At 39.6% G+C, this 11,167-nt stretch overlaps 1 long non-coding RNA gene across 1 annotated transcript in view; it reads right to left on the reverse strand.

The window, feature by feature from the left end:
• The window catches only part of LOC124240290 (uncharacterized), a 31,445-nt gene extending 22,159 nt beyond the window's left edge, over positions 1-9,286 (reverse strand). The window contains exons 1-2 of the long non-coding RNA XR_006888831.1: positions 9,127-9,286; positions 8,786-8,878 (exon numbers count right to left, since the gene is read on the reverse strand). This is a non-coding gene — a long non-coding RNA (uncharacterized LOC124240290). The remainder of the gene's footprint in view (positions 1-8,785; positions 8,879-9,126) is intronic.
• Between the last annotated feature and the right edge of the window lie 1,881 nt (positions 9,287-11,167).

Consider the following 11,167-nt stretch of genomic DNA (forward strand, 5'->3'; position numbering starts at 1 on the left):
GCCTCTGCTCTAAGCGCTGCCCTGTTCGAAGTCCAGCCCAACAATTCTTTTCTTCTTTACGACACTGCCTCTCTTGGTGACCTCATCCACTCTCGTGGCTTTAAGTACTATCTATGTGCTCTTGACTCCTGAATTTCTATGTCCATCTGGCGTCCATATTCATGGACACCGTGGTTTACTCTACTTCAATTTTAACAGGCGTTTCAAACTCAAATTTGTCCCAAACAAAGCACAAGATTTTCCCAAGTCTGATTTTACCTCACTCTTTCTTGTTTTGGCTTTTCAAATTTCTCAAGACAAAATCTTACAGGTCAGCCGTGGTTCTCTTTATCCTCACTCCCCACGTCCAGTTCTTCATCAAGTCTAGCTTAACTCTACCTCTAAAACGATGTCTGGATGTATCCATTTCTTTCACTCTTACCAGCACCACTCAAGTCCAGGTCATCCCCCTCTCTCACCTGGGCCACTGCAATGGACTCTGGGCTGCTCTCTAAGCTTCCTTTCTTGAAGGATCTCATCATATCCCAGTCCCTGGGCAAAACCCTACCTTAACCTAAAGTCCAAACTCCTTGCCCTGGCCTACAGGTTCAGTGTGAAGCGTCCTTGCCTAACTTGGTGACTTCGTGGACAGATGGGTTTATCTATAGGGAAACCTGGTGGATAAAAACAGCATTCCTGACATCCAGGAGGCCCAGGCTTCTGTATAGTTAGGTAACATCTCAGAAGGTTCCAGAGGCATTCTCTTGAGTCTGGGTTTGTCAGCTCCTCCAGAAAATATCAGTGGAAATTGTGTATATCTTGCAATTGAACATCTAAAGTATTAATTACGTAGAAAATACTGATGAGCAGAATCTACTAGTGGCCATAAAGGTGATTATAAAGCATAGTGACCCATAGTAGTGAGGAATGGTGACTTGACCATGAGAGAATGGTGACCCAGAGGTCAGGCTAAGTGGGGGTGACCTGGTAGTTGTAGTGAATGCTGGTGACCTGGCAGTCACGGGAAGTGGTGGTAATCCAGTGGTCATGGTAAGTGGTGGTGGCCTGGCAGTCACCAGGAGTGGTCGCGACCTGGCAGACATGGGGAGTGGTGTTGACCCAGCAGTTGTGGTGAAGCAGCGTGTTGAGTTGAGGAAAGCATGTGGGTCCTTTGGCCAGATTGGCCTGGATTCAAATCCTTGCCCTGCCCCCTCCTACTGAGACCTGGAGCATGTGAGCTGCTGAGGCCCTCTGAGCTTCATCTGTAACATGGGGTGATACTGACCTTGGAAGTTTGCTGGAGTGGTTCTCTGACATAGCATCCTTTTCAGCACAGGGACAGAATGCAGCCAGTGCTCTCGTCCCCTTCTACAGATGCAAAGTCACTGGTTCCCCACGGATATTATAAAACAGGGGTGTGGTACAAAGCCGATGGGTTCCAGAAGCTTGGGCCCGTGGGAGCTCTGTCCCTCCTCCCCACCTCACGGTGGTGTGGTTAATTCTAGAAAAGGCTTTGCAGAGGCACAAGATTTTCTGGCAAGAAGGAGACTGCTGCTTTAGATGGCTATGTCCAGGTGAGGCCACCTTAGTGACAAGATCTGGCACATTTGGTGCCAAGAACAGCCCTTAAATCTGGGCCCTTTCACACCAGCTGGGTTGGAAGTTCTGCTCAGGGAAGCAGAAAAAGGAAGGAGAGACTGAGCAGAACGTTGGAATCATTCTCTCGTGAGAACAAGATCTCCCACAGAGGGAAAACAGACAAATCTTAAATGTTAGGAAATTATAACAGAAAAGAAGCATGTCTTATAGATTATTTTTAAGTGATCAAAATGAAGACCATGGGATTTTTTTTTAAACAAACAAACAACTTAGGGAACAGTAATTAGCTTTGACATTGATGTAGTCGTAAGGAACTCTAGTTTGTGGTCAGACCTAGGTACTTTCCGCGCCCATGAACCACTGCACGGACTTCACTCGAGCAGAGCTCAATTTCAGATTCTCTAAACCAAAGGGAAAAGCCCCAAGTTGGGTTAACTGGCAGCCACATGCTATAGACAACCCAGATCTGAAAAACAAAAAAAGTGTGTGGAAACAACTGTGTTCTGGTGGTTTCTAACATAATTTTTCTCTCTTTCTCACAGTGACTTGCATAATCTTGCAGACACGTTGTCAGGCAGACTCCAGTTAAATGTATATATTTTGTGTGCACCTGTTTGCAGGCCAGATAGAGAATGGCCCTATGATGGTAAAGTCTTGATATCTGCCATTGCTTTATTTGTTTTTGGAGTGGGTTTATTGCAGTATAATTGACATACAAAAAACTGCCCATATTTAAACTGTATAAATTTTCACATATGTATATATCCATGAAGCCATTATGACAATCAATACAGTTAACATATCCATCACCCCCCAAAAAACTTACCTCATGCACCTTTCTAATCTCTCTCCCAGGCCTCCCTTCCCTTTCCCCCTCCATCCCCACGTGTTTGTTTCATGTCACCAAAGATTTTCATTTTCTATAGTTTATATATATATTATACAGTACATAGGGGTTTTTTGGTTTGACTTCTTTCATTCGACATAATTATTTTTGAGATTTATCCACATTGGGTTTATCAATAAATCATTTCTTCCTTTTTTTTTTTTTGGCTGAGTAGCCCATTGTATGGATGTACCACCGTTTGGGTTGTTGCCCTTTTGTGACTATTACAAATAAAGTTGCTATGAACATTCGTGTACAAGTCTTTGCATGGACATCTGCTTCCTTTCTCTTGGTATGGAGTGGCTGAGACATGTGGTAGGTGCATATTTACCTTTTTGAGAAATTTGAACTGGTTTTCTAAAGTGATTGTATCATTTTACATTCCCACCATTTCCTCCACATCCTCACCAGTGCTTGGTGGGGTCAGTCTTTTTAATTTTAGCCATTTGAAAATACATGTATTAGTATCACATTGTGGTTTTAATTTGCATTTCCTTAATGACTAATGATGTTGAGCATGTTTTCATGTGCTTACTCCCATTCATATAACTTCCTTGGGAGAATGTCTGCTCTAATCTTTTGTCTTTCTATTTTTAATTGGGCTGTCTATTTTCTTATTATTGGGTTTTGAGAGTTCTTTATATTGTCTAGATGTAAGCGCATTATCAGATATATGGTTTGCAAAAATTTTCTCCCAATCCATGATTTGTCTTTTCATTCTCTTAATAGTGTCTTTTAAGAGCAGAAATTTTTAATTTTGATAAAGTCCAATTTATCAATTTATTTTTTACGGATTGTGTGTTTGGTGTCATGTCTAAAAACTCTCTGCCTAATCCAGCATCACAAAGATTTTCTCCTATGTTTTCCTCTAAAGGTTTATAGTTTTAGATTTTACATTGATATCTATAACCCATCTTGAATTTTTTTATACGTTGCAAGTTGTGGGCTCAACTTCATTTTTTTTTGCACATGGACATCCAATTGTTCCAGTGTCATTTGTTGAAAAGACTGTCTTTTTTTTTTTTCCATTGAATTGTTTTTGCCTCTTTGTCAAAAACCGGTTGTCCAAATGTGTGTGTGTGAATGTGTATTTCAGGTACACGTTACACAGAAATACAATGATATTTTATATTTTCCTGAGTCCTGCAACCTTGCTGAATTCACTTTTTAGTATCTTATTTGTAGATTCATGACAATTTGTATACACGTGATTGTGCCAACTGTGAATCCTTCTAGCTTATGCCATTTATTTCTTTTTCTTGCCCTATTGTGCTGGCTAACACTTCTAGTACTCTGTTGAATAGGAGTAGCGAGAGTAGACATTCCTGTCTTGTCTTGAGAAAATTGTTTCACCATGAAATATGATATTAGCTGTCGGTTTTTCATAGCTTTCCTCAAATAGAATGAGAAGTGCTCTTCTATTCCTAGTTTTCTAAGATTTTTAAATCAAGAATGAGTGTTGGATTTTGTCAAATGTTTTTCTGTATCTATTGAGTTGATCGGATTTTTTTTGTAGATAATATAGTGACTTGCATTGATTGGGTTTTACATATCAAACCAATCTTGGGTTCTGGGATAAATCTCATTTGGTCATGATATTTTATCCTTTTTATATATTGTTGGATTGAATTTTCTCAGTTTTCTTTAGAAATGCTGCATTTTTGCTCATAAAGGTAACTGATCCGTAGTTTTCTATGTCTGGCTTTGAAGTCAGGGCAATTCCTGGGCTCGTAAAATGAGCTGGATGCTTTCTCTTCTCTTCAGTTCTCTCAAAGAGTTTGTGAGGATTGTTACTCCTCCTCCCCTAATATTTGGTGGAGTTCCCTAGTGAAGCCATCTCAGACTGGAGTTTTCTTTATGGGTACATTTTAACTACAAATTCAATTTATTCCCCAGAGAAAGGTCTATTTAGGTTATTTCTCTCTTTTTGAGTGAGCTCTGGTAGTTTGTGTCTTTAAAGGAATTTGTCCATTTCATCTAAGTTTTCTGATTTATAGGCATAAAATTGTCTGTAATATTTCCTCATTATCATTTTACTATCTGTAAGATCTAAGTGATGTCCTCTCTATCATTCTTGATATTGATTAATTTATGTCTTGAATCATTCTTTTTCTCATCAGTCTGACTAGAGGTTTTGAAATTTTATTGATCTACTTAAAGAAATAGCTTTTGGTTTTATTGATTCTTCCTTATTGTTTTTCTGCTTTCTGTTTCATTGACTTTTCACTTTGATCTTTGTTATTTTCCTTTTAATGCTTACTTGGGTTTAATTTGCTCTTTTCATCTAATTTTTTCAAGTGTATCTTGAGGTCATTGGCTCAAGATCTTTCTTTTTTTTCTCAAATAGATGTTTAGTGTTATAAACTTCCCCCTTAGTATTGCTGTAGTGGCATCTCACAAATGTTGATATAGTGTCTTCTCGTTTTCCTTATGTTGAAAATTACTTTTTTGTACCTTTTGATTTCTTATTTGACCCGTGGGTTATCAAGAATTGAATTCTTTACATTCCAAATATTTGGGAATTTTCCGGATGGCTTTCTGTTAATAATTTCTATTTTAATTGCAATTTGTTCAGAAAACATACTTTGTATAACTTGAATCATTTTAAATTTAAAATCGTTTTAAATTTATTAAGCATTGTTTCATGGTTCAGAATATATACCATCTTGGAAAATGTTCCCAGTGCCCTTGTAAAAAATGTATATTCTACTGTTTCTGGGTGAAGTGTTCTATAAATGCCAAGTAGGTCAGTTTTATCAATAGTATTGTTCAAGTCTTCATCCTAGCTGACCTTCTGATTACTTGTTGTATCAATTATTGAGAGAGAGGAATTGAAATCTCTAATTATAAATGTCTATTTGTCTATTTGTCTTTATGATTTTATCAATTTCTGCTCCATGTATTTTAAATCTCTATTATTAAGTGCAGAAACATTTAGGATTCTTATGTTCTTTTGGTAAATTGAGCCCTTTTCTTTTGAAATTTCCTTATTTACCCTTGATGATATTCTTTGCTTGAAATCTACTTTTATATTAATATGGCCACTCCAGATTGTATATCCACATTGTGTATCATTTCCCATCCTTTTTCTTTTGACCTATTTATTTCCTTATATTTAAAGTACTTTTCTTGTAAGGAGTATATAGTTAGAACTGCCTTTTTAAAAAATTCAATTTAACAAACTCTGCCTTTTATTGGAGGTGTTTAGACCATTTACGTTTAATTACTGACATGGTTAGGTTTAATCCTGTCATCTTGCTTTTTTTTTTCTTTTTAATTTATCCTATCTGTTTTTTTTTTTAAAATTTATCCTATCTGTTCTTTGCTCTACTTTTCCTCTTCTCTGCCTTCTTTTGAATTAACCAGGTATTTCTATGACTAAATTTTGTCCCTTTTTTTGTCTTATTTGCTGTAAGTCTGTTGTGTTATTTTAGTATTTCATAGGGTTTATAGAATACATCTTTAACTTATTGTAGCCTACTTTCAAGTGATATTATACCACTTCACATATAGTGTAAGAAGCTTACAACAGTACCCTCTCCTTTCTCCCCTCCTGGCCTTGATGTTGTTCTCGTCATTCACTTTACTTAAACGTATGTTATAAACATTACTCTGCCACATTATTATTTTTGTTTACACCATTGATTATGTTTTACAGTCGTGCCAACTTTTCTTTTTCTTTACTTCCTGAGGTCTTGAAATCTTCTGTTATCACTTCCTTTCTGCTTAGAGCACTTCCTGTAGTCATTCCTTAAGAGTAGGTCTTCTGGTGACGTAGTCTCTTAGTTTCCCTTCATCTGAGAATGTCTTTATTTTACCTCCATTCCTAATGGATAATTTGACTTTCCATTTCCAGTTCATCATACAAGGAATTTGGAAGTCATCACTCTGTCCTAACAACAAGCAAAAAGAGGAAGAAACTGAAAAATCAACCACTCTCTTCAGATCTGTCAGAGAAACAAAGTCACAGGGCAAACCACTCCTCCCTAAGTTTGACAGGCAGACAGGCAAATATAGCAAATCACATCTTGTGGGAGCAGAAACTGCCACAGTAGCAGAAACCTCTGTGGGAAACAGTGCCGGAGTAGGAAAACCGGAGTTGTAATTGATGAATTGCTGGAGGCACAATCTGGAATTCAAAAACTCCGGGAGACCCAGTCATGGGTGGCCCTTGTCTTTTGTGAGTGTTATCTCCAGAAGCTCAGCCACATTCTCACAGTGAATATCAGAGAAAAATCCCCTTGTTCTTCTGGCAGGGGGAGGGGGAAAGGAGCATTTTGAAATAAGCCAGAGCATTCTGTTCTTCTTAACAAGGTCACCCTCAAGAGAAACTATTTTACCAGAGCCTAAATTATTAGAATTTTATCAGAGCCTAACCAACCTGGGAGAAGGGCACTAACCTAACTCCAGTCCACTCTAGCCGTCCCGTCCCACCTAAGAGAGGAGAGAGACTGAGAAAGGCTTGTGAAGCTCATGGTTCAGAGGCACAGGCTCACTAAAACACTGAGACCTAACAAGAGGACTGTAGAATGCTTCCCCTCCCCCTATACCTTACCATCACTTTGCTAAAGGCCTGTTTACCTCAACTGCTTTTATCCAGTACATCATGTCTGGCTATCAAGGAAAAATTACAATGCATACTAAAAGGCCAAAAAAATCGCACTGTGAAGAGACTGAGTAAGCATCAGAACCAGACTCAGAAATGGCAAGAATAGTTTTGCTAGATATTGAATTCAGAGTTGACGTCTATTTTCTATCAGTGCTTGTAAAATGCAGCGCCGCTTCTTTCTGGCTTCCGTGTTCTCAGATGAGAAATGACTATCATTTGAATGGTTTGATAAGTAAGTCTTTGAACACTTTTTTTCTTTGTCTTTAATTTTAAGAAATTGACTGTAATTTGTTTTAGTGTGGGTTTATTTGGGTTTATCCTGTTTGGAATCTGTTCTTCTTCTTTTTTTGTTTTGTGAGGAAGACTGTTGCTGAGCTAACATCTGTGCCAGTCTTCTTCTGCTTTATGTGGGATGCCGCTGCAGCGTGGCTTGACGAACAGTGCTAGGTCCATGCCTGGGATCTGAACCTGCGAACCCTGGGCCACTGAAGTGGAGTGAGTGAACTTAACCGTTACGCTACTGGGCTGGCCCCTGTTCTATGTTTTAAATCTGTAGGTTTATGCCTTTTGCCAAATTTGGGAAATTTTTAACCTTTATTTATTTGAATATTTTTTCAGCTCCATACTGTCTCTCCTCTCCTCTGGGACTCTCATGATACCAATGTTAGATCTTTTGTTATCATCCCACAGATCTCTCAGATTCTATTCTTTTTTTCCCAGTCTAGTTTCGTTCTATTATTAAATCAGGTACTTTCTAATTATCTGTCTTAAACTTCACTGATTTATTCTTTGTTGTCTCCAAACTACTCTTGAGCCCATCCTTTGAGTTTTCATTTCAGTTACTGTATTTTTCAGTTTTATAATTTCAAACATTTTTTTAATATCTTATATTCCTTTGCTTAGATTTTCTATTTTTTCTTTTGTTTCAAGAATGTTTTAAATTGCTCATGAAATGCATTTTATGATTGCTACTTTAACATACTCTCCAGAATATGCCGACATCTGAGTTGTCTTGGTGTTGGCATTTGTTGACTGCCTTTTCTCATTCAAGTTGTGATTGTCCTGGTTCTTCATATGATAAGTGATTTTTTATTACATCCTGGACATTTTCGCAGCTATGCTGTGTGACTCTGGATCCTAGCTAACCTTCTTTTTTAGCAGGCAGCCACTGTGTTTAGGAATAGTGCATAGGTTCCAGAAGGGATGGATGTTCAATTCCCCCTCGGCCCAGATGGTACCTTCCTAATGAAAATAGGGCATCAGCTCACATCCTCTTGTTGCCACTGAGTGGGATGTAAGCTCAGCCCCCTTAGGCCCTGTTGACCTCGTGTTCCTCACACAACCTTATTCTGCCTCGTTGCTGCCAGGCAGGGATGGAAGCTCAGCTTCTCTCTGGGCGCTGCCGACGTGGGGGATAGGAAAGCAGAGTGCTAACTAGCCAACCACACTGCCTGAGTCAGTCTTGATGCCAGGTGAGGGGTGGAGGCTCATGGGCTACCGAACCCTGCAAGTGAGACCCCAGGGGGGGACTTGGAGCAGTGCCTGCTTCTGCCACCCAGGGAGCGAACATAAGCTCCCCCTCCGCCTGGTGGAATGGAGTACTTTGCGCAGGAGCCGAGGAGGAGGTTGGAAGGCCACAGGGGTTCCCCTGGTGGTTGGCTGGCGTAGGGCAAATATAATCAACCAAGAGTTTCTGTTATTGTCGCCCTTACCTGACTCCTTGGTTGGGGGAAGCAGGCTTTTCTTGGAGCCTTTTTGGTCTACGCTGTTGACAGTTTTGAGTTACAGGTACCCCACACAAGATGCTAGGAGACAAAACGAACAAACACAAATTTTAAAAAACCAAACAGGGAACCCACTGCTGTGTTGATTCTTTACCCCTTCCAGAGTCTTCTTGTGTTGGCTGTGTTATGTTATGTCCGGGGATGTTTCAGTTGTCAGAGGATAGGACCTGGGAGGCATGAGGCCACCCCCTCTCAGCCGGACCTGGATGGCCTCAGTGATCTCTTAAAGACATCGAATAATAAGATAAAGTTCCTATGTATTTACTCACCTGCTTACCATTGCTGGTGCTCTTTATTCCTTTGTGCAGATCCATATTTCCCTGTGATGTCATTTTCTTTCTCCCTGAAGGACTTCCTTTACCGTTTCTTATAGTGTGAATTTGCTGCTGAAGAATTCTTTCACCTTTTGTATGTCTGCAAAAGTCTTCATTTCATCTGCATTTTTTGAAAGATATTTTTAGATATTAAATTCTAGTTTGACAGTTTTTTCCTTTGAGAATATTACAGCAGATATACTTTCATACGACATTATTATGGGAATAATGTGAAGATAAAAGTCTGCTATGGAATTTTATAAACAATCATAGATACATAAAACAAGCAAAATTTATACCTAGAAGGAAACAAAATTTTAACTATTTTTCCCTTTGTGTGGTGGGACTATTAATTGTCCATTTTCTTTCTGTTTTTCTAGGTTTTTTTCCCCCTCAACATTTTCTCTAACATGTATAGCTCTTATAACGGAAATAGTTTTACTCTATTGAAACACAATGAACAGAAGTTCTGGGACAGGCATCTCCTTGACTGTGGTGAAAAGTCAGAACAATCGTTGGCTCAGGGGAAGTGAGGTGGAGACTGTGCCAGGGCACAAGGGCACTTTTTTGGGTGATGGGAATGTTTTGTATCTTAATAGGGTGCGGGTTACACAGACACATCTATTTTCCAAAATTTTAATGTTAAGATTTGTGCATTTCACTGTATATAAATTTTGCCTCAAAACCTAAAAGAACTATTTATAAGTTAATTTGATTGAGGTCGGGGTGGAAGGTAGGTGAGGTGAAGATAAACCGGAATGGCGGAACGTGGACAATGGGGGACGCTGGTGGCAGGTGCATGGGGTTCATTAGAGTCTTCTGCTGACTTTGTACACATTTGAAGTTTTCACGACACAAAGTGAAAACACATGCACAGTCTCTCTGATCTAGAGAAGATGCTGACCAGTTTCTTCATTTCCGGGAAAGACAAAAACAAGGAGGAAACGAGAATAAATTGTTATAATTATGAGAGAGTGGATGTGACTTAACCAGGAGGATAGCTCGTCACAGGGAAACCTTCCTATGTGAGGAGTGTCTTAGTGCCCAGTCATCTTTACATTTCATCTTTATTGGTCTTAATGGCAAAAATAATATGAACTCAATGTAAAATCATCACATATTAGAGGAACGCAGAATTTAGAAAATGAGTTTCTTCTATATTCACAGCTCTAGAGATCATTGTTCCCAATGGTTAACAAGCCATTCAGATTTATGTGTGTGTGCATGTGGTGTGTGTGCATGTGGTGTGTGTGGATGTGCATGAGGTGTCTGTGCATGTGGTGTGTGTGTTTGTGCATGGTTGTGTGTGTGCACGTGGGGGGGTTGTTGACAGAACCGGCATCAGAGAGCACGTCTTACTCTGCTGCTTCCTCTTTCTCCCCTAAGCGTCTACTTGGAGATCTTTATAAAACAGAATAAACAGCTGTTAAGAAGCAGAAGGTAAAACCAGATGAAAAGGAGGATTTTTCGTCTTTGGATTCCAAGACTATGCCAATTTTATCCATATTTTAACATCTGGCATGATCTTAAAAATGGATTTTTACCTCCACACATAATTTTACACGAGTATTATGCTTTTTATCTAAGTGCAAAACAACCCGACAGCAGCGAAAACAGCCCCGCCAGCGAGCCGCTGAAGTGGGGCGGGCGCCGGGCCCTGCCGCCTCTGGCGCGCAGATGGCAGCTGGCTGGGCCTGAGGGCTGCGTGGCGGAATGACTCAGCACAGCGGCGGCCCGGGGAGCGCAGAGGCTGACCAAGATGAACTGCCGTCAGGAGGAACATTCTTTTCAGCTGGCTAATTGCTCTTTTAAGATAATGAAAGTGTTTTAGGTTCCTCTTTGTCCATATGCAAATAAACTGGTGAGTCAAATTCACTCCCAGTGCAAACAAGAGCGTGGAACACACACGAGTAGATGAAATGGTTTCCCCTTCATTTTGCATATCTTCTTGTCTGCACCTAACTCTAAAAGATATTTGCCTTCACCTGATTTACAT

Source organism: Equus quagga, chromosome 5, assembly GCF_021613505.1.
Source record: "Equus quagga isolate Etosha38 chromosome 5, UCLA_HA_Equagga_1.0, whole genome shotgun sequence".
NCBI classification, from domain to species: Eukaryota; Metazoa; Chordata; class Mammalia; order Perissodactyla; family Equidae; genus Equus; species Equus quagga.